Source organism: Syngnathus leptorhynchus, chromosome 6, assembly GCF_054491065.1.
Source record: "Syngnathus leptorhynchus isolate UIUO chromosome 6, UIUO_Slep, whole genome shotgun sequence".
NCBI lineage: Eukaryota > Metazoa > Chordata > Actinopteri > Syngnathiformes > Syngnathidae > Syngnathus > Syngnathus leptorhynchus.
Window position 1 is genome coordinate 5,181,351 of NC_141200.1, and position 21,786 is coordinate 5,203,136.

Here is a 21,786-nt window from a genome sequence, read left to right on the forward strand (position 1 = left end):
TTTCACCTCAGCATTCACCTCAAATGAGGCGAGTGTCGCTCGTCACGTGACGAAGTGAGCAAGGGCCTTTGTCAAATCGGACACCATCTTGTGACCTTTCACCCCTGCGCTGTACACAACCTAAGTGACCCCAAACACTCGATCGTACAGATGGGTCATTCGTGTCTGATTTGTTTCCATCCATATATGATCTGGAAGTTGGCTCACTTTGCAGCACGCTGTGTACAAATCAATCACTGGAGTACTTTTGTTCTACTCCACTTTATACTCGAGAAATTCCGGGCGATACCTGTTCAAAGTTGAACCAACCAGATACCTTCAAGTCTATTCATTTGAATACATTAGTCTAGGTTGTACCTTGAAGGACAAAAATAGGCGTCTTCTGTATTCCTAGCGGTGCTGGAAGAGTAATTTGCCAGTGGGACGACGAGGAAAGAAGCGTTGGCGGGTCTCGGGAGGATTGTCTGTTTATTGTGTTTACCATAAAACCCTGAAGGACATGCAGACGTTGTCATCACCAGTGGAGCATGTAATACACTCTCTCCTGCTTGAGTTTTTACTTTTTTTTTTGTGTCATCTCATTTCCTTCCTGTGAACTGGATGACGAGTGAGGGTGGCAGGCATCACTTTTCCGCATTTGCAAAACCATTTTGACATCTCTTAAGGGACCGCACTCCTCTTATACACTCATTTACATGAAGAGAATCCTTCGACAGGCATCATTTGTTCACCGCTTCTTTCACGGCAATCCCTGAGGGGGCCATTGTCCTTAAAATGCACAAATCATAAGCACTAGCTGTGCATTTAAGGATGCTTCTTTCTTTTGATGGCGGCTGCCTTGATGGACGTTATCTGCTAGCACGACGCCAGGCTCAGACAAAGCCTCGAGCATACAGAATGTACGCTTTTATTTCAAAAATATTGTGTGTGCTTTTCTCTGTGTATCCAAGTAGATTTTCTATTCTATTTGATCTAGCTTGAACATACATCTTTAATCCGTGCTGCAGGCTGCGTGCGGGGCAGCGTGTCGTTGCAGCTCCACCGGGAGACCTACAGAGGGCAGCATAACAAATGCGGCCTCGCTTCTGTGCTCCATTACACCTGCGACCGCCTGCCACGCCTACTGCGTCTTCATTAACACACTTCTTCGTTGAGTCACACGAGGAAAAAAAGAAATAATTAGGAAGAAAAAAAAAAACCTCCACTAGCGTCTGATGAAGAAACCACCCCCGGACCCTCGGGGTGTTCTACTGTTTGTACTGACAGAGGACGAGTTATGGTAATTGAGCGTTCTTTGCATAATTAGCGAGGAAAAAAAGTTTAGCATTATTATTAGTGGAAGATCGCCAGATTGAGGGTAATTTTAAAATTCCCCAGCAGGGTGCTGAATTTAAAAGAAAAAAAAAGGAGACTCTCTCAATGTTATTCCTGCCTTCTTTTGATGCAGGCTGCATAATTCATCTAAGATACTTAGCCTGAATACACTTTAATGATGATGACTTTTCCCAATGTGATTTTTTCCAAGTGTTTTAATGTACTGTCTTCATAGCAGATGTGTTTGCTGTGTTGAAACGTGAGGACGGGCAAATCAAGCTCGTCAACTCCAGCCAGCTTTCATTTATATTTAATGAGCCTTCACTTTTTTTTTGACCTCATGCTGTGTGGTATGCGCTGTGCTTGTGGCGTTCTCGTGCGTGTAAAGTCACAACATGAGTGATACTGCCAAGGGGCTGCTAGCTGCTAACGTCACGCAGACAGGCCAAAATAGAAGGCTAAAACCGGAGTCCGGTGGGAGTTTTTGCCCAAGGCTGGTTTTACATTGCAGGTCCAAGTGGGCAATTATGATTTAATGCCCATATCCGAGAGCATTTACATGTGAATTTCTCGTGACACATCCCATATGACTGTACTTACAGTTCCTGAACACGTGCAGCAAGCCGCAGATGCTTAAATTGCACTTAACTCCACAAGTATCAGCGGTGAGCTAGCTAGCTAGCTAGTATTTAGTCGACCTGCCCTGACTCTTCCTGCTATTGATTTAAAGAGCCTAATTTCAACATGGCTCTTGAAATTATTTTTGTCTCACCTCTAACAAAGTATATTTAGACCACAATTAGCTAGTTAGCTAGACCGCTTTGTGTATTTGACCTTCCTTCTTCCCTACATTATTTAGATTATTAATTGACAATAAAGCGGACTTTGACAAACCGCTGCCTTCATAAATCCTTCATAAATAACAAAGAGTCATTTCGGGTGGTTGTCATTTTTAAAACAAGATAGTATTTATTTCAATTGTAAATACATTAACTTTAATAGCCTTGTAGTTTGATAGTTTATTTGCTAAAAGAAAAGCCAATTGATTATGTTGTCATTGTTTCAATTTAATCAATATGGCGTGAGCAGCTAGTGGCTAGCTAGCTGCTTGCGCACAACAGCTAATGAACTACTTTTCCTCACACAGGTCGAGTCTCTGTCCACGAAACATCGAAACAGTGTAGGTCAGGGTTTTTCCTTACAAACGAAATTATCCCGTGAGGCCCATATTCTCTCGTCACGTCACTTACTCCAAACCTTAAAAGTAGCCTTTGCCTGCATTAAGACTTAACGATAGTTTACGCTGCAGTAAGTGTTTCTATCTGCGTCTTTACAAGGCACCAGGGATTAGGCCACAGTAGCACACTCATCTCATTTGCGTCAGAGCCGAGGAAGCGAGCACTCTAAATACGTTCTGCACCAATACGAGCTCCAATTGAGACGTGGGCCTCTCTGATGTGAGGGAAGTGCAAGCCCCCCATTGTTCTCCATCAACATGGCCGCCCGCTTCTCGGATGCAGGGAATGTTCCGGCGCTTCAAAGGTTCCCTTGCTTTTTTTTTTCCCCCCCCCTTCTGTTATGCGCACTAGCCCACGGCCACAAGCACACATTAATATTTCAAAACATGTTTCTTTGCTCGCTCTACCCAACAGCATCTCTAACACAGCCCGTTCCTTCCTATTCTAACACTCATTTCTCCTCATCCCTCCCCACCTGGCCGCTCTGTCGCTCAGCCAAATGTGAGATTTTCTTTAGCACGTCTTGTGTTTTGCTGCTCCACTGCTCCCCTCCATCCAATCGCTATTGCGCTATGTTTTATGGATTAATAAGAGATGATCCTGCTAGGTCCACTACCAAAGCAGTTGGGAGAGGTGTGTTTGGGGCCGGGAGCCGTCTGCAGTTGAATTTTAATGAGTACCAAGGGGAATATCTTGTCTTTATTATTATTTTTTTTTATCCCGGGGTGTCCTTCTGGTGCCTGGCTGTGAATCACTGTCACACAAACAAGGTATTTCCCATCATGCCTCTGTTTTGGCTCACGAACAACGGCGAGTTGTGGCCTCGCAGGCACACCTGCTCCACTGTCCTAATTGAACAGATGATCTGCCAATTTGTCTTGTTTATCTTCAGAGGCACACCGCCCCCTCCCCTTACAGTGCAGATGCTTTTTTTTTGGTGATGACGCATCTTGTAGTCATTATTGAATAATTCATCGCTGCATTAATGTCTTTAGATAGCATCTTCAGCACCTTTTTTTGGTCTCCACCGCTTTGTCGGGGAAACCTTTATTCTTCTTTGTGCTGACAGCGCAGCGTACGATAAACGATAATTGCCCGGCTCGACTCGTCTATTGATATTGAAATAATGCTGAAATTATGCAATGCGGTTTAAAGGTTATATTAAGGTCATTCGCGTAAAAAAAAAAAAAATGCAGGCAAATTATTCCGTGAAAGAACAAAGTAGAACTTTCACCATTTTCAATATCGTTTCTGCTGCTGTTGAGCTGTCACAGTTTACGCCCTTCTTCATCACTATGGCAACTGGGGTGGGGGCATATGCAGGTGGTGGGCTGTAAGACGTCATGGTGCGCCGTTTGATTGAATCCACGCAGATTTGCACATATCTGCTTCGACGCCGCTACACTCGAGCAAACCCAGTGAAGACCGACTCTGTTCCCTTGTGGTTATGTGCCTTTATATTAGTTGTAGTAATATTAGTTGACATACTATGCTATAAATGTGTGGATGGAAATCTTTGACCGAAAATGAGGGCGCAAGTCAAACTTTAATAAATAATAATAATACATTTGATTATTTTTATTATATTTTATTTTATTTTAAATGATAACACATTATAATAATAAATAGACACAACAAAAGAGAGAAATGCTTAATTTTTGGTAACCCGACTATACCGTCTTGTCTTAGAACCCACTTTGCTATGGAGTGTGAAACAGAAGATGAAACCAGTCAATTCGTTGAGGAGAAAAATGCGCACAAGGCTCTCCACTCATCAACCACCCTCAACATAACGGTGAGTCGTATTTTCATTTGTTTGTTTTTATTTATTCAAAATAAATAAATAAACCCAAACTATATCATGTACTATAATTCAAAAACACAACAATACCATTACAAGCTTATCTTGCAACCTCGTTAGAAATGAATCACGAGCCATAATGAACTGTTTGTAAATTTGTAGGTGCTACACAAACATACACATACACATGAACCAAAGATGCTAACCCTTGACACAAAGTTCTACTTTTCTACTAGCCAACACTTTGTCACCATCTTGTGGCATGTTGAGGTATTACAAAAAAAAAGAAAAATCTACTTGTTATTTAGAAAACAGTTGCGTAAAAAATTGAGAGTGAGTCACATAGCAAAATAGTATCTGAAGCCACCGTGTGGGGTTTTCCCGAAGCCTTTCGTGATTCTCTTCAAGATCTTTTGAACTAGTCTGGCCTCGTAGCCCCCCCAAGTGGATGACTACAGCCTGCGCTCAAGGACCGGGAGGTGATGAGTTCCGCAGTAAGTGTTTCCGCAGGGTCATAAGAGGCCAAGGTGGGGGTCCAAGTGCGACGACAGGCGGCCACGTGTCGCTTTCGGCGAGCTCTTCACTCGGAGGCTCGCTGTAAAGATTGGTGACATCGCTTCCAGCGCTGTGCAAAGAAATTAGATCTTGTCTTTCCAGCTGAGCACTTGAACACGAGGGTTTTTCTCCGGCCCAAACTGTTTTTGTGATTACAGGCGGATCAATAGCGCCGTGTCCGCCGGCACGGGAAGCCGCGCTGTAACATTGACAGGCCCCGCACAGGCGACAGCTTCACTTACTGGAAAAATGCTCTCCATTAGCTGGGCTGCCCGCCTCTGCCGCTTGTCATTGTTATGCTAGCCAGGCTTGTGACATTTGCGTTGGTCGGATGGGTGGGAAGTGCCTCCCTATTCATGCCAGCCACAGCGCTATTTGAATTTTCATCAACTTTGACAGACAGCGCCCGCAGTTATCATCAAGAGAATGGAATCCTGGCTGACCTCAAATGCCAGAGCCGCCCGCCGGTGTCCCACGGGGCGGCCGATAACAGCCGCAGGCGCTGGCGCGGACGGCATCTCCCCGCGGCCTCTTGGCCTTTAGCTGTTGTCTTTGGAATCTGGAGGTTAAATGGCGTGGCTTTTCTCATGGTTCTTGAAGAAGCCCGCTGATAGGCCGCCTCCTCTCCTTGCAACACGGTCGACCCTCGGCCCAGGAAGTGGCGCTCGTATCCAGCGCCACTTGAGGCTGTGCTCTTCAACCCAAACACTCCTCTTGAGCTGAGCCATCTCCCCACCTTGCTCTCTCAGCCCCTCCCAGCGTTTCAAACTATATTGCCTGCCCTCTGCTATTGATTGCACAAGATTGGGTCCTGCCAAGTGCTCCTTGGAGTCTGCTGCTATATTAAGCCGTTTTTCCAGCAGCGGATGACAGTGCTAGGAAGGTTTTGCTCGGTTTTAATTGCTATCAGCTCAGTGTTAATTGATTTGGCAAGCAAATGTACAAAGGATCTAAAAATATTGACCCGGCTTGCATAGCTGTGGTCCAAGGGGCTAAATGAGGCCCTGAGCAAAAAGTAGCAACAATAAAATGGCACTCAGATCTTTGCCAACCACGCAGAAAAAATAATCCACCAAATCGTAGTGACAATTGGATACTCCTAAAATGTGAGGCAAGCACAAGAGTGATTTTTAAATAAGTTTCCCTTGAATTTGAGGTTGTTAATCACACTCCACTTTCCCGGTGTACCTAATTTTGTGGTGCACGAGTATGCAGTACACACATACCTGTGGTCTGAGAGTGGATCCACGCTCGCACTGAGTATGCGTTGCCGGCATTGATGAAGCTCGTGTTTCTCCTGACGTGCGTGCTGAGTGGGTTTGTGCTGCACAGTCAGAAAGTGGGAGCGCCCGCGTCAGCAGTCGCCAGCTGGCCCGTTATTGCACATGGGGCTGTTTTTATGGAAGCTACTGCACTTAAATGCCCCATTCATCTACTCTGTCTACTCCGGCCTCTATTTCCTGCTCTGTCACATGCATGATTAAGACTAGCTTGAAGCATTCATCAAGCAACATGGCGGGCGGCGGTCGCTCACGTGCTGGCTTACTTGGCAAAGTGAGGTTTAAAGACGAAGACGGGTGGACATCCCTCACTTGTCAGTGGACTCGACGCCTGCGGACTTAATCCGATGACTTGAGGAAACACGGCGCAGCTACTTTGTCATCGATTGTTTTCAATAGCTGTGTGTGTTTTGTTTTTTGGCCAAGTGAATCCCATTAGAGAGCTGTTCCACTGTGTTGCCTCTCAACTGAGAGCTAATTTGCTAATGGAACTACTCTTATTAGAAGGCAATTATTATTAATTACCAGCGGCCGATAGCCCTTAAAGCCCACGCTTCTTTGAGACGACTGGCATCCATCCGCCTGCGGCTGGCTGCGAGCCAAGCGGCGACATTGTCATTATCAGTGTGCTTGCCCGAGGCCTGGTAAAATGCCATTATTGCAACTTGCAGAGGCCTATAGGGAATAAGCAGCCAGACGTTTAATTTCCCTAACAGCTCGGGAAATATTTGTTGCATCACTAAACCGGCGCACGGCAAATATCTATCGCCGCCGCGCAATTAACGACATCGATCATTTACATAGAGCTCATTTTCATAATGCTCCTTTTATTATCGGAGGGAAAAAAATTAACTCAGGAATTTATTTACACACCCACTGCAAATGGTAACCGTGTGCTAATTGGCTGTTAGATGATTAATAAGCTTATGGCGCATGCTAATGAGCGGCGGCGCGCTCAGTGTTTCCGAGGCGCTTGTGTTTTGGCTGCTTAATTAGACAGATAATTATGTCACTTGTTGCTTTGACTTTCAAGTAAATACAGTCAAATATGAACAAAAAAAATTTGTACTTTATCGCCGCGTGCTCGTGCGGGAACTCTGTACGCTTTACGTGTTATAAACTGACACTAATTGCTTCAAGGGGCCCTCAGCTTCTCCAGCTAACCACGCAATTAAATTGTGACCCGGTGAACTTTTTACATTTGACTTTGTCATCCACCAGAATACTTTTACTTCGCTGTGGATTTTGAATGATGAATAATAGTTTAATAATTACCATTCCTCGACGACCTTTGAGCACAGGCAGAACCGATTCAAACCACGTGAAATTTGCTCAAAAAGCCTGAATGGTTTATGTGAAATGGCTCATCTGTAAGGACTTTGGGCTATGGAAATGGGGGGGGTCACAGGTCAAGTAGACCAAATATGAAAATGGCAACCACTTGTTGGAGAGAGGCTAGTCTGTTTCCAGGCCATTGTTGCATTTTAGCGTTTTGTGCCCGCTTATGATATAAGACCTAATTATCGCACACCACCGTGTAAAACGTTTTAATATTTGTGATTGAAAATAAGTCTCAGTTCCACTATGTTAGCAGTGTAGCGTAATTAGCAAATTAGCTAAATGTTAGCCTAGCTTCTTCTGTGTTTTTTTTCTTCTGCTACTCTTTCTGTTCTATGGTGCCTCATACAGTTTGATCTTGGTACTACAACAGACACCTTTTGACCGAAGTGTCTATTGTAAGTTTGTTTATTTTGCCCACTTTGCCACGCTTGAGAAAACAAAATCAATATATTTTTGCTCTAATTGCATGACGTACACCGTGCTAGTGAATTGTAGCGCAACGAGGTTGTGCACTTTGGTGGTTTAAACATTCATGATTTATCTTCACGTTGCATCGCACTTGAGTTGCACTTCAGCTCTTTAACGCGAGTCTTGAAGTGTTGACTAAACACTTTGTCATAACAAAACATTGCGGGGCAGACTGGGGTGAATCACGACTGAAAAAAAATTAAATACAAAAATCAACATTTTTAAGCTACCACAGCGGTTTTGCAGTATTTATGCATTTCAAATTAGCCAAACATGCAGAATATGTAATTATGTATATTTCCATGTATCTGAAAGTCAAGCTGAATGCAGAATACTCTGGGAAAAAAAAAATAATCATAGCTTCATGTAGCTCCATCCTTTGGGGGTGGGGGCTGTTGGGCGGGCGAGGAACCCTCTGTTGAATGCCCCCCCCCCATGATTCCTCCAAACACTTTGTAGATAATTACTGCAGTTTGTAACTTTCCTTACATAAGGCCCAATTTGGAGCAGCTCGTCCTTACAGGGAGCTGGCTCGCTTGCTGTTTTTGTTTTCCATCTGCCGCGTATAGAACAAAAGACAGCGCTTGTCTGTGATGCCGCATCCTCTGGGAGAGCTGGCGATGAATATTTGATGTAAAGCCTGCGTTTTATTGCCCACACACATCTGAGCACAAGTCCTCATTGATCTGGTGTTACAATCACAAACTAAAAGAACCAAACCCCCACCGCCGCCGTCGCTACCCCAAACAATTCCCTGATTAAAGCGCTGTTTGTACGCTCACTTCATGAGCAAGCCAGATCTGCACGCAGACGTTGAAGAAAGCCCCCAAAGGAGCGAAGCCTGTAAGTGGCTTGGGGGGGGGGGGGGTTCATTGCAAACGTGCAATGAACTCCCATGGGTCGTTGGCAACACCAAGAGTGTGGTTCTGCTACTGCTCATTAGGAATCAAACTTGCCTGCAGAGATGAAAAGACCTCTGCTTTGTTTCTCTGCTGTTCTTGAAGGCTCAAGCTATCACAGGTTCATCGCCCAACGATGACTAACCTGTAACTCAATGCCATTTTGTACTAAGTACACTGGCATGCAACGCTGCCATCTACAGGGATCTGTTTGTCAGGGCTTTTTTTTTTTTAAAAACTGAATTTTGTAGACAAGCTTGCTACGATGTCTCCACTTCAAAGTTTGCTGCGACATAGGAGATACATCCAACTCTGAATGATATGACCTCATTTTAAATTCTTGCACAGTCCAGAAATACACATCCAAGTATTTTTATTTTTTTTCCATATTTCACGGCAGCATATTTCTCTGCTTCCTCTGCATCTCCAACGTGCCGACCGCCACTCACAAGTTCAGCGCACGGTGGTTCAATTCATTCCGAGCAGCCAAACTGGCAGCCGATGTCATTTTAATGGCCTTCCGTCCGGCCTCCATTTGTGAGCCGAGTTTCATCTTAACGTTACAAAGACGATCCAATCCCGAAGTTCATTCTCATTCTCTGCCAGTGTGCCAATTATAAATGGGTCTGCCGGAGCAGCGGCTTCTTCCTCGCACCTCTCCAACCTTTATTATCCCTTCAAGCGAGTGAGATTGCGCCTCGTCTGCCGCCGCCGCGCTCACAAGCAAACGCGTGAGATTACTCGCGTGTGTGCAACCACCGTTTGGACTAATATCAACTCCCGGGCTGCGCCGTGCATGCTAATCACGTGGGGGATGTTCTTCCGTTGAAGTCAGCTTACACCTTCAAGCTTTTAAATGAAACTTTTTACGCTTTTACTTTTTACAGCACTTTCCCTGGGGTGGCGCATTCTTGACCCACCTCCAATATAGAAACATAAGAAATTATTATTTTTTCTTCTAGTTTCATCGCTCCTCAGATGCTTAGTGACTACTAACTAGAGCGGGGATATCAAACTCAAGGCCCGGGGGCCAGACATGGGCCACCATAACATTCTATGTGGCCCGCAAAGATAAATTATGCATCGACTCATGTCAATACAAAATTGGAAATTGAAAGAGATGTTGCTAGCCATTTTTATGACCATTCATCTTTTTATTCGAATTTAGTCTCTGATCGACACACCTGCACGAGGATGAAATTTGTCGCCTCATCTGTGTTTTTTCAGATATCAGATTAATGTCCCACCGATAACCTGCTCGGGCGTTTTGATTATTACGGCGGCAAGGACAGAAAGATGGAGAGAGTGAGTAATTAAATTAGCTGCTAATGGCTAATTGGATCAATTTAGAAGGCAGACATTGTCAAGGATAAGCGTAATCGTGTATGCGGCGGCAATCTTTTTATTGCTCAGACATGTCTTGTAAAAGACAAGGTGTGATAGGGAGGTTAATGTAATTACTGTCCAATTCTCTCACTCGGTGTGCACAATAATGCTAATTAATCGAAGATCTCTGGGACTATAATGAAGCGTGACAAGCAAGGTAATTGTGATTATGCTATTTGGGGCGCGTCTGAATATTGCGCCGATTCCGCGTACGGCGCAATTAACGCTTTTCTTCCTCCCACACATCTTGCTTCAAAGCGTTCCGTGTAAGGCAAAGTGGGAATATGTTCCTCTCACCTGTGTGAGGCTTTTTTTTTTTTTTTGCTTTTCAGCCCAATAAAGGTGTCATTCACATTCCACGCAAGACAAGCTCGGCGAAGTGTGAAGCCGTGTAATGAGAGAGAGCGAACAGAGCATTCATATTCATTATGGAGGATGTGGGCGACGCAGCTGCGAGCTTGCTTTATGGGCGCACTTAATAGCAGGCAGACAGCGGGGCCATCCACCAAATAAAAGCCACAGTAGTCGTCAGAGCGCTATTGATTCTCCCCTGTGTCCTATCGATCGCTGACGTTTTCATGTGGCACAGAGCCGCTAATCTGCTGTGTATCACAGAGACGCCCACGGTGCAGCCCATTGACTCCACTATCAATAGCCTCAAAGCTGGATATCATTAAATCCTCATCACTTTGTTTCCCCGCCGGCCGCACACCAGCGAGCACGCCGCGACCTCTCCATAAGCAGCGCCTTCTGGCTTGTTTATGGCACTGACATACACTGCTTCTTTTTAATAGGCCTGCTCGGAATCGCATCTGTTATTGACCGTCTCGGCCTCTGAGTGGGATTGGACATACTTTTAACTCGCGGGCCAACGCGTATATTTTACGTTGGGAAGATCTTGTGTTGCCAGCTGTGTGCAAAAGGAGGGGCCCACGGGACCCTTGACAGCCACCTGAGGGGGCCAAATTCCAATACCAAAAGGAGCCTATGATACTAAGTACATGTTTCTTATAAAGTACAATATTGTAGACTGCCATTTTCCTTGTTTAAAAAAAATCCGTTATTTTTATTGGGTATTTTGGTGGAAGCTGGAACAGATGAATGGAATCTCCATTTATTTCAATGGGGAAAGATGATTTGTAACTTGAAATTGCAGTTAATATGAAGTCAAACTGTATTCTGGTAACTAGTATACTGCTGGTTTATTAGTTTGACCACGCACGCTCATTGTGTCCAATTGGTCGTTGCCAAGGTGACAGGGGCCCCTTGCAAGTGTTGAGGAACATCTTTCAGTGATGACAGAATGCACCACCAGGGAGAAGCAGAGGGGCGGGGCACCCGCGGGACAAGGACGAGATACCAGGGGATCGATGGTGCTTAAGGTGTGGGGAGGGCGACAAGGACGGGTGCAGGACAGCACCCTCCACGGCCCATTAGAGACGACGGCCCCCCGCTGAGAGTAGACAGCATGACAAACAGCCTCAGCTCTGATAATAGTGCTGCTGATCAATAGGCTGTCCCCTCGCCAACCCCCCCTGGGACACGCACATCCACCACAACTGACCTCGTGTCATTCTGTACGTGTGTGTCTGGGGGGAAGAAGGAGGGAGGACTGCACACTCACAAACTCGGGTGTCACATATAGTTAGAACACAATTCAACAGGCTTGTGAGGGTGGGCGGTTCAGGAAACAGATGGCTGGAACAAATTAAACAGTTTGTGTGTCGTGATTAAATATTGGTACTCCTTTCGGTCTGTTTGACTTTGCCACTGGGGGCAGTGTAATACAGTCATGAAGACTCAACCAAAGAAGAATTTCACTACTACTGTGACTGCAATAATATTAGTCGTTCTACACAGAGGATAAAGAAAATATGCTGATGAGTATTGTTATCTGTCTACGTGACACATTCAGCTACCTGTTGCTTAAAGGGTTACAATGCTTTTTCGTTAGCCTGTCTATGACATTTTCCATTGTATGTTAGCATTATGCTAGCAGAAGGTAAAGTTGTGTGATTGTTTTAAACGCAGACCACGTCATTCTGTTTTAGTATGTTTTGTTGGATAGTAAATTTCAGTGGGCTGGGGGGGTGTTAAACAGTTTAACCAAATTACAGTCAACAAATGTGATGTAGCCTTCAATCATTATGCTAGTGCAGTTTGTAACATTTTGTCAAAGACTGAATCTGTAATACCGCTCATCAACATTCATGGTCACGGAACATTTTGCGTGTTCTTTGATACGCGTCAAACATCTGGATGCTTTCTTTGTCGAAGTGCTGAAATAACATATAAAGCACACAAAGTGCTTTTTCAAGAGTTGAATTTAAACATATGCCGGTTAGCCACAATGCGGTCGATTACTTGCGAGGGGATTGACTGACACTCGTCGGCTGTAAGGAATTGCTGAACCCGAGACAAATTTTTGGAGACGTTTAATAGAAGGTTCGACATCACGAGAGCTTTCTGCCTTGTCAGTGACGTTGCGGAATACGAAACGATTTATAGTCTGTTTGTCAGGGCTGTGTGATTCATTTATGGAAGCGGGGAGGAGGAATGTTTTATCCGCACGTGTTTTGCAAATAAAACAGGAAGCGGTAGTAGTTAGCAGTGCTGCTCGAGTAGGCGGATGCGTGAAAACATGGACACACACATAGCGTGGTGTTGTCAGTCAGCGAGCCAAACGCAAAGTCCTTTCTTCTCCACGTGTTATCTCGCAGCAGCAGTTGCGGCTCGAACGGCTCGCGCGGAGACATCCTGACTCGCAAAGTGAGACTGCATCTCTCTGGAGCGAGCCCACAAGCCATAAACCGCAGGCGGCCGCTTCTGCGGGCCGCCTCGCTGCGACTTCAAACACTAACAAGCTGGAATAACATTTTGCTTGGGGTGGCTTCCCTTGACGAGTCCCAGCTGCTGGCAAGCTGCTGGGAAGTAAAGACAAGATTTATTGCGTCGGGATAAAACCTAACCGCATCGTATGGGACGGGTGGGATCAGAGAACACGCCATTACCGCTCCGTTCTCTTTAGATCAGCGCGAGATCCGGGCTTGGAATCCATCAGTCGGAAAATCAATTTTCTTGTCTCAGCTCGCTTCTTCCTGCTGTCGGGGCTTCCTCGGGGCCGCGTGTACCATTGTACTGACACTTTGGCTTGCTAGCGACGCCGCTTTAAAACAAAGATTCCCTTTAAGTAATGCACCGCAGTCAGCGTGAAAAGGGATTGGAACGGTCGCGTTCGTGCTTCGTGAAGCGCTTTACGCGCTTTCCTAAGAGGAAATGTGAGGCAATGGATGAACCTGGAAACATCCTCTCTTTGGGCCATGATGACTAAGTGAAGATATGCACTGGGGTTTTTTTTTGTTGTTTTTTTTTAATTGGTGAAAGAGGAGGAGGAAGAAATGATGGACGGACGCTCTAACGACAAGCCGGCGAATGTCAACACATGCACATCACAATGTTGTGGTGCAAACGAAACAAGGAAGTGGAAGCTTAAGCAGTTTCAACCTTCCAAAAAACAAAAAACAAAACGAGAAGTGGGTGGAAAGTATATGAGATGATGTTGACTTGCGCAAAGAGCTGCAATCCAAAGGTCAAGTCGCACGCGTGTGTGGCAAGACATCAGTTCTGTTTGGCAGCAAAGTAAATGTCTGACAGATGCGTTCTTCACTTGTGTTTCCTGCCGTCACCTTGACTTCATTGCGTAATTCAACACAGCGGCGCAGGCGACATGACCGCGCGTGCCCGCTTGCGACAACGTGATTGCGTCAAACGGTAATGAAGTGTTTTCACAACAACGGGCGTAGATGCGCGCCGTCTACGTGATGTTTACGCCGACCTCGCCCTTCCAAATTGACACAAGCGGAAGCCACGACCACCCACGGCGACTCCGGTATGAGGCGCATAGCTTGAACTAGATAAATCTCGACTTTCATGAACCACATGACAAGGGTCTACATCTGCACAACATTTCAGACTATGTTTGGACACGGTGCAGCTTGCAATTCCGACCCCGGAGACGTAGGGGGGGGGGGGGGGCTGGAAATTAGGGGATGTGGCTGTGCGTGTGATGGAAAGTCATGTGGAAACCGCTGCAGGATGAGTGATGGAGGCGGGTTCACGTCCGCGAGACGAACACCTGCCGGCAACCTTTTCCCACAGCAGCTCTAAATGGGAAAATTCCTCATCATGTATTTTGGGAGCGAATCATCCGTATGACACACTCAAATTGTTACCTCAACCCCGAGGTCTTGAATTTGGCTGCTTGTGATAGATTACATATACACAGTGGGATCCAGACACAGTCTGTTCCAGGCTCTTGCTTAAACTCCCTCCGTCCAGTTTCGATAGTCGTGTCCTCAGCCTAGCTTGGGTGACATTGGGTGAAACGTCAAAAAATGTCTTTGCAGTCATTTGTTCTATGCGTCCCCATTTTGCCTCAACACGGTATTCTGGTTAATAGAATGTTTTTTAAGAGAGTTAATTAAGCAGAAGAATCCACCTATTTTTATTCCTCTCAGAGGGCGGCCATTTTGGAACTTGCTGTCGACTGAAAATGACATCACGGTGCCTAAGGGGTTAGCTTGCAAATGTCACATGACCAAACCTGGAAAACAAGTCATTCCTTTTCTGATGATTTGAGTCAGTTCAATTGCTTTTACAGAAAGGTAATGAAAAATGTTACAGTACACAAAAGTCTCACAGTACTGTCGTCTTGCGTATTGCTGAAAGATTTGAAGTTGAGTGCTTTTCAAAATGAATACAAGTACATCAAAAAGGAATTTGTTTTACTTTTAGACAGGAAAGGAGTTAACACTATTCTTGCATTTATTTTTCCATGAGCAATGTGTTTTTTTTGTCTCCTGGATGGTAATGATGTGTGTGTGGGGGGCCGTGATTAGTTTTGATGACTTCCCGCATGTTATTTATGCCTCCATGGCTTCATGTTTCTATTTGCAGTTTTATGCTGATCCAAAGCCAAATTAGAATTGCTCTGCCTTTGCTGCGATTCGTGCTCTGCTGACTGCCGTTTCACTTTGCTCCCTTTTCCGCGTGATTTTGATTTATAACTGTAAATCAGGCGCTGCTGTTGCACTAAAAATAACAAAGGAGCAGAAGCGGCGCTCGTGTTTCTCTGATTGTATTGATTTCTTCGTTTCTGCCTTTGCGTGGCTGGGGGGCGTATTTTATTGAGAGCGGTGAAATAACAAAGGAGATGGGCTGGAAGTTCTCCATGTATACCAATCAGAATTTATAAATTGCTCCATTACCTTTATTTCCCTGGTTACTCTGGGAACATTAGCAATTATTCTCTCATGGGCCTGCCTCATAAAACTAATAATCTGGTGATTTAGTGCCTCGTGGCGCAGTGCGAGGCGGTCGAGCCAACTCCAATCCATTCATCTCGCCACCTATTAGTTTTATTTTGCTGGGACAAATTGCTTTCTCAGAAAATAGGTCACTATGTGTCCTCTATTAGAAAGCGCTAACAATGTAAGCGCGCTTGTGTGTTTGGAAGAGTGGCACTGGCTGATTAGCGTTCTCTTTGCATAGTGGGAGGTTGCCGCAATTATCTTTCTCTGGCCGCGTGACAAATTGGAAATAGCTGAGGTTGCGTACGCCGTTGCGAGCGTCTTGTCTCTGCGCGTTTGTAAAGTCAAAGTTGCTTTCTGGCGGTGCCGTGTGATCATGGAGATGGATGTCAGGGCTCGGGAGCCGAGAGGGCTTCTGCGGAAGCGTGATGGATCAGTCCTACTGTCCCATTAGCGGCTCCCCCGGGAGCCAAAGCGCTGGGATCTGGGGAGACAGACCCAGATTAGCTCATAAATCATCGCCCTCGGGACCGGGGCAAAAGAGTGACATCATCACTCGGAGACGCTCCGTGCTGTGATGTGACTGATGCTGCGGTACCGCTCGGCTGATGCGATTTGACAGCAAACTGTGCCGCAAATCACTCCCGCCAAAACTGTCAGGAGGCCTCAATGTCTTTATCACTTTTGTTTGTCATCTGCGTGACTTAATCTGCTTTTAATGCAACAAGCGGCGATGAGGCTTCCAAGTTGGACTTCAATTCTGGATAGCGAGGTTATTGCAGTGAAATCAAATCAACGGAATAACTCAAACTGAAAAAACATTTTTGTTAAAGTTTTGTGTATATATATTTTTTTTTTACTGAAACTACTGTATTCCTTACATTCCATAAAATTAAAATTAGATATAGTGAAAATATATTTGGTTTTCGTCTGTTTTACATGAGCCTAAATATTTTCTCTATTTTTATATATATATATATATATACACACACACACACACACACACACACACACACACACACACACACACACACACACACACACACACACACACACACACACACACACACACAGTTATTTAAAAGCAAATTAGAAGTCATCCAAATGACACTCTTGGTCTCTGTAGGTTAATTGGACAAAAGTATTGGGACATACCACAATGACATACAATAGAGGCTATAGCTACTGTAAGTGTAAATTTTCATTTTAACGAGACATTTTGGCCTATTTGGACTGGCCTTGACCCCAAATTCCATCAAATAAATACGACGAGTCAACCATCCTCTAACCACACAAATGTTCATCTGGATGCACTGAGAAAAAATTCCAATGGACACACTGCAAAGGTCTTGTCAAAAACATGCCGAATACAGCTCCAACATTCTATTTGCTTCCATGTTCAATTTCTGTCAACGTAATAGCGAGCCAGGTGTTCCAATAATTTTGTCCGTGAGCTGTACTTGTATGTACGCACTCTCTCTCTCTTTCTGCCATGCTACAAAGGCTGCTGTGTTCTTGCTGCTACTTGCTAGTAAGTGGCTGTCTGTGAGGCCCAGTGTGTAGTCGGGTCTGTAATAAGGACCGCCGAGCCCCCCCCCCCCCCCCCCCCTCCCTCCCTCTCTCCCACACACTCACAACTCTGTGGTCGCACAGCTGGCCCTGTCTGGCCAACCACTCCAACCTCACCACTTCCCCTCGCTGGGTGGGATGACAGACGCACTGAGAAGTGAAACGAGGGGGTTGGCCTCCCCCCTCCCGTGTACATACAGTAAACACATGTAGAAAGGAGAAGTGTGTTTTTATATTTCCTCACATTTAAAAAAAAACACTGTCTCATTCAGTCTGCGGATCAGGGAGGTCACACCCGCCTCACGCACACACAGGCAAGTGGAACGCGAGCCACTGAGACGTTTATGCAAAGTGATCGATGCTGTCCACGGCTATCAGTGTCAGGGCGAGCGGCGTGGAGCCGACACTGCAAACAAACGCCGTGGGGGGCTGCCGAGCAATTTGGACTGCATGGAAGTTGGCAGTTAGAATTCGGCTTCCTTTCGGGACTCGCACGACAAAAGGGGAGGGGCTATTTGTCACATGAGGGTAGTCATCCAGGTCCCTTCGGACCTCGTGGCTGGACTCCCCCCGCAGGCCCGACTGATGTAATCCGCCCGACTCGCACGAGATAAGAGGCCCCGCGGCGGACGGATCCGGCCAACTTTCTTGTGTGTCCTGTTGCTGAGTCACATTGAAGTGATGCCATCGCAGTGGCTCAAAGGCGACCCGATTGTAAAACTAATTGATGGCTGTTGCGAGTTAACTACAGAGCAAATTTCCACTGTCTCCTGTGCTTGTTTTGATGTTGGAGGAAAGGGAGGCGCTATTTTAAACAGCTTGAAGCAGATTGCCTTTTCATCAAAGGGGACGTTGTACAGGAGGCGGGGTCAAATCGTGTTGCCCAAGATGTCCCGTTTTGAGATATTCCAGTTTGTTGAAAACTATTTATGTGATAGTGGCTGGAGGGATTTTCCAGCGGCGCTCGGCTAGTGTGGTGGTTAAGCGCGGGAAACTTGGGGAAAGGTAACATAGTCATTATGAGGGAAATGATGTGCACATTTCTGAAAGATCTTTGGCCGGGTTGCCCGAGGAGCCGTTATAATGATGCGGAGGCCGCCGTAGTCATCGCACGCGACCGCAGTCGCTCAGCACGAGGCAAAAAAAACAGGCCGGGCTCGGCCAATGGGCCGGCTACGGGTTAAGCGGCTCGCCGACCCGAAAGCGTGAGGTCGGTGGGGAGGGAAAAAAACATCACGCAGGAACCACAATTGCAGCCCTCAAACATGAAAAGTCTCTTTTTATTTTTGACAGGCTGGTTTGTGCTGCGTAAACAAACAACCCAGGCCACGGTCCCGACCCGGCCCGCGTGGTCGGCCAACAGCGGTGGAGATGGCGCTCCTCTCGCTCCCGCTCGGCCCTCCCGCCTTTTAACAACTCCGTGGTGACTTAACATTTCCAGATGTCAGAGCTTCGACCGCACTTTGGGCTCACTTAGGTGTCAGATATTTCCTGCCTGATGCAAACTGTTGACTTTGCCCTCTCGCACATGATGGGCTGCTTCATAAATCTAAACACAAAGTGTTTTCCTCCCGACATTGGTATATTGCTTTGATTTACGTCGCTAAAAAGAAGCCTCTGTGTCTACGTAGTCCACCTTTAGGAGGACTTACTGTATATAGTTATTGAAAATCTGTTTAACCCTCTCGTGTCATTTTCCATCAACTTCGCAGTCCATCTGGAAAATCGGCACAATATAATAAACCAATTAAAAAAAAATATATTTCTATATTTCAAATTTCCTATGCCCTCGTATTGGGCCTCATTAGCTTGTGTACCTAATATTTCGAGCAATGAGTGTATCACAATAATTCCGAGTCTATTATCCTGCGTACTGCTGAGTTGCTATTTTATTGGGTCACCAGTGTCGGCCTGCTAATGACAGCCAGTTTAATTGGTACCAGCAGAACCCCCGCCTGACTGTAACTTATTTAGCCGCTGTCAGCGGGTCAAGCTACGCTGCACATAAACACGTCTCATTAGTCCTCCGTCGTGTCCTTTGTCTCCCGCTTCGGCATCCTGCGTACGATTTATCTTTATTTGAATTTCACGCATAATGAGATTCTTCCAGTTAGGATGGATAGGAGAGCGGCCGGAACGCCATTAGTCACTCTCGCCGGGAAGTCGAGGATAAATATAGACGCTTGCTAGCATCCTGTTCAAATTCATACACTTCGTGAAAATTAAGATACTGCCGATGGTTTTGGATAGCCTGCGTTGAATATTGCTCAGACTGACAAACGTAAAAAAAAAAAAATATTTCTTATTGCCTATAGTGACATTTTAGCTGTCCAGACCTTCCGCTAACAACCCAGGCTAAAGTTAGCTCCTCTCTGACATAGAGATGTTTCTCTCCATCTTTCCTCGAGCCCAATTACACCCCTCCAAAAAAAAAAAAACACCCAGATCAAAGCCAGAAGCTTATTAATTAAAATTTTGAATTGCGCTACCCAACATGAATCATATCAACTCACACCAAAAAATGCAATGGCAAGGGCACCATGGCATCGCTAATGGAGCTTCTGGAAGTTGCGCAATGGCTATAAATGGCATCTAAGTCCACCGTGGAGGGATTGACGGGCCTGCGGATGTCCGCTCCCCCTTTGCCTCCTGCGTGCATGACATGTAAATGTGATCATTTGGCGGGTCAATTATCCTTTTTGCTTTGGCTGCAGCTCTGTTTGGCTGCTGACAGATAGATAGATAGCGAGAGAGAGAGATAACCCCACCAAGTTTTGTTTGATCCCTGACAGGCGCATCTTGTCAGCTGGTGAAACATCCCTAATCAAAGTATCTGTCGAAGCGAGCCGGCGCGTTCCGCCGGGCTGAGCATCACCGCAGCCTTTCATGTCGCTAGGCCGAGAAGGATCTTTAGCAGGCAAGGTACACTGTGGCCTTTGTTTACTACGCCTTGTCCTAGCAGCGGGATACGCAGATGGCCGACAATTATTTCTCAATGTGAGCGCCGACGCTGGCGGGCCAGCAGCTTGCGTGAGATTGCTGTAATCCTTTATTATTTATGATTGTCTGGGATTTGGGGATCGAGATTGAACACAATCTGTTGAACAACACCGAGATGAGCGCAAGCTCGGCAGCCAAGCAGGAGAGCCGAATGAATGAAAAGCAAACAAAGAGGAAATGAAGACGCAGCGCTCACTGTTAGCGCTGTTTCGGAACCCAGAACACTTTAATCCCATTAACACCGACTAAATAAACCATTTGTTTTAAGCTTGCCACTGGTGCTGTTTATGCTAATAGGCAGCTCGCTAGAGGCGATTTCACAAGACGTTTGGAGGGCACCGGCTAATAATTAGATTTAATAAGGAAGTCAATTTCCATCCTCATTTGAAATAAAAATAAGAAGCTTAGCCTCTCACAGAACTCGCTTAATTGTTGATTTGGCCGTGCTCACCCTCTCAGGGCCTCCGACGCTGACATTTTTAACCCTTTTGTGTCCTTGTGTGAGGACACGCCGGTCTCACTGGTGCTGCAACACCAGAAAAATAAGATTCTGTATGGCATAAGACAGACATCCGTTTTTTTACTGTACTGAGATGCAGCTTCTCTCTCTGCTTATCCGTACGGCAGTAATATTTGCCATTCTTAGCAGAGGATAAAGAATATATGCCCGAGTATTATTATTTTTTTTCCACATGTATTGCTGGAGTTTGTTCTGAGATGCTAGTTGCTAGCTTACGGAATTTTTTGTACCACATAGATGCTAGTTGTTAGCTCACGGAGTTTCTTGTCATGTGTTAGCATTCAATTAACGAAAGCTATATGGTGGCTTTAAATACCCAACATCAAATCAAAGGTGTTTTGCTCCACATTGTGTTGCGCGTGAAGTGAAGAAAAGGTGCTGCTTGTGTCCCGCCCGGCCGAGCTCATCATCCCAATGGAGCGCCGGGTTCTGCTCCAGCGGGCCCATGAGCACAAGTTCCAGCTTTCTGAGCTCTCTGAGCGCTCTGATCTGCTGTCAGACTTTGTACTGACAACTTCTTCAGCTCTCTATTCTACTTCTCCCTATCTTGCAGGGCCTCTGTTTTTCAACTCAATAATGGAGTCAAAAGGACCTCCAGAGATGGCCGGGATCATTTTCTCTTAGCGTGTGTTAAGTCAGCAGGTACAGGAGCACTTGAGAGTAAGCTTCTCCTTTTCATGGAGTGCACAGCAGGTCACTTGCGAGTAACGATAATGTACGAAACTCGTCGGCAAACATTTCACACGCTCCGACCTCGGTCCTAATTGCATTTTTCTAGCATGCGCTTATTACTTTGATAAGGCAGGCAGACGATCATGTGAAGTCATTCCCATGCCATGTGAATGGAATCATGAACTGTGACTGAATTTAGGCCTCAAGAATCTTTTTAATCACGTCAAACATTTAGCAAACTGGATTAAAGTCACCAAATCAGCTCAAGATGGGCTTAGTCAACTGGTACCGCTTGAACCTCTGATGTGCTTAGTGTTGAATCATCTTAAGGTGTTTGTGGAATATGTCCGTGGGTGACTTCCTATTTAATTTCAGCTTTGAAAATGCACAGCGTCGGCAAAAATGGTATGTTCGTTAGCGTTGCATTTCTTCAG

General features: G+C 45.7%; 1 protein-coding gene across 5 annotated transcripts in view; it reads left to right on the plus strand.

Moving 5' to 3' along the window:
- The window catches only part of tle3a (TLE family member 3, transcriptional corepressor a), a 50,447-nt gene that overhangs the window by 8,874 nt on the left and 19,787 nt on the right, over window positions 1–21,786 (plus strand). For 4 of the 5 annotated variants that reach the window (XM_085913636.1, XM_085913640.1, XM_085913641.1 and 1 more), the window contains exons 1-2: window positions 1,122–1,279; window positions 4,242–4,347. The gene's annotated coding sequence lies outside the window, so the exon portion shown is untranslated. Of the gene's footprint in view, window positions 1–1,121; window positions 1,280–4,241; window positions 4,348–21,786 lie in introns of those variants that run through there. The other variant, XM_085913638.1, reaches the window with a different exon arrangement.